The sequence below is a fragment of the Limulus polyphemus genome, unplaced genomic scaffold, assembly GCF_000517525.1.
Source record: "Limulus polyphemus unplaced genomic scaffold, Limulus_polyphemus-2.1.2 Scaffold8378, whole genome shotgun sequence".
Taxonomy (NCBI): Eukaryota; Metazoa; Arthropoda; class Merostomata; order Xiphosura; family Limulidae; genus Limulus; species Limulus polyphemus.
In genome coordinates this window covers 20,558-22,747 of record NW_013673988.1, presented here as the reverse complement: position 1 = coordinate 22,747, position 2,190 = coordinate 20,558, and the positions used below count along the sequence as shown (strand labels likewise).

The following is a 2,190-nucleotide window of genomic DNA, read 5'->3' as shown; positions in this document are numbered from 1 at the left end:
TGAAATGGCCCTGAAATTGCATGTCTCTCATGAAACAATACGTAAACATCTAAGGAATATGGGAAAACTCCATAAAGAAGGTACTCATGTGCCTCGCGAACTCTCCGATGATCATCGTTTCCAACTTGTGAACGTTGCTTGTCTTTTTTTGGCGCGTAATGCGTGTTAACCATTTTTGGACAGAATTATCAACGGTGATGAAAATAGATTCTCTATGCGAATATTAAACGTCAAAAACAATGGCTCAGTTCCGACCCAAAAACCTGGACTCCATCCGCACAGAGTGATGCTTTGCATTTGGTGGGACATCAAATGAGTAATTTATTTCGAACTCCTGAATCTACAGCAAACTGTCAATGCAGAGATAGATCTATAGTCATTAACTGAAACGTTTAAATCAAGCCCTTCATCAGAAATGCCCTACACTCGTCAATCGGAAAGGTGTTCTTCTTCTCCACAACAATGCACGTCCACATGTGTCACGTTTTATGTAAAGCAAGATTATGGAGTTGGGTTGGGAAGCTCTCCTACCCACCCATTTCTCCAGATATGGAACCATCAGAATACCATCTTTTTCGTTTGCTGCAACACCATATCAGTGGGAAAGCGTATGCAAATGTGTAAGGGGTTAAAGAGGACATCGACATGTTTATTTTCTTCAAAATCAAGTGATTTCTTGATTAATAACCTGATTATAAGATATAAAAGCATGATCGATAAGAATGGAGACTATTTCATTTAATAAATGTTTTGTTTGATATATAAGTTGGTCGGGTTTTTTCATCTAATAAAAAGCGACATTAAGTTCTTGACAACTTAATAATATACTTAGGTTATAAGATAACGTTATGATTTTTTTTTCAAGATGTCATCCAAATGGACAGTGAACGACCATATTATGGAATTGGCATGATTGTTTCTGCTGGCTTTTTCTTAGCCGTCGTTGGAGTATTCGTCCAGTTGGCCAAAGACAGGATATTGATGGACGTTATGGGCTTATCTCAAGTAGTCCGAATAGTTATTATTTTACCTATGAGCGAAGAACGATTCTGTTAACCTCTCTTCGTTGTCTTACTGGAGCGTTAGGAGATACTTTTCTCTATTATTCCTACACTCTTCTTCCTGTTGGCGACGCAACTTCCATTTATTCTACAAATTCAGTTTTTGCTAATGTCTTTTCCGTTTTCATATTCAAACGTTCGTGTAAGTGGGCGAATTTTGTTTCCAGCTTCCTTTGTATTTTTGGAGTGGCTATTATTTCTCAACCAAGTTTTTTATTTGCATCAGACAAACACCTTTCCTTGAATTACAGAGGAATCTGGATTCGTTGTGTTACAACTTTAATAACCTTTTAGTTAAGGTTAATCATCTTTTCCTTACAACAATTCTAACCATAAATATGAATGTCGTGTGGGTTATGAGTTTAATAAGCGATAAACGTCTTTTTGTGCTAGGGTTTGCTGATTGTTCCTGGACCACTCTGTACATCACTGCAATAGGATTGGCTGGTTTGTTGACTCTTCTAGCTACCACACGAGGATTTCAACTAGTTGAAGCTGGTCCAGGTAGTGTAGCTCTTTCTTCTATCATTGTATTTGGTTATATCCTTCAACTCTTTACTCAGGACTATTCCATTCGAGTCGTAAGTATTATTGGGGCTGTACTAATTATCGTGGCTATTTTTATTTCACCTCCTAGTTCAGTGCACGATAAGAGTAGTATGTTCGAGAATGTGACTGAAGACATGAGCCAATCAGTAAACTATAAGGAAAACACGAAAAATGACATGTTTCAAGAAGCAACTGATTCGTGTGAGCTATAGTCATTAATTGAAAAGGACTAACAACTACCATATGAAAAACATCTATGAGAATCAAGTTCTGGAGTTTAATAACTTATTTTTATTTATTTTCCAATATTGATTATGATATTGTTTCTATAAATTGTCGAGGTCAACTTATGATCGAGTACATATTGCTTTATTCTCTATGGTATTAAAAACCAACACTGTTTTCTATGTGGAAAACATATTCTTTAAACTAGTATTGTAAATGGTGTCTCTAGTAATTGTTGTTAATGGAGTTAACGTTAGATACTTTATGTGTTGTTTACCTTTGAACTTTAGAAATTTTAAAACATCAAATATTTTATGTTATATTTCTCTGTTAATCAACGAAATATTTTCATTGT

General features: G+C 35.5%; 1 protein-coding gene across 4 annotated transcripts in view; it reads left to right on the top strand.

The window, feature by feature from the left end:
• Positions 1-2,190, top strand: part of LOC111083155 (solute carrier family 35 member G1-like) — a 15,277-nt gene that overhangs the window by 6,680 nt on the left and 6,407 nt on the right. The window contains exons 2-3 of one of the 4 annotated variants that reach the window (XR_002608837.1): positions 1,455-1,565; positions 1,699-2,184. The exons of 2 other annotated variants lie outside the window; for them this stretch is intronic. The gene's annotated coding sequence lies outside the window, so the exon portion shown is untranslated. Of the gene's footprint in view, positions 1-1,454; positions 1,566-1,698; positions 2,185-2,190 lie in introns of those variants that run through there. One more of the 4 variants, XM_022379450.1, reaches the window with a different exon arrangement.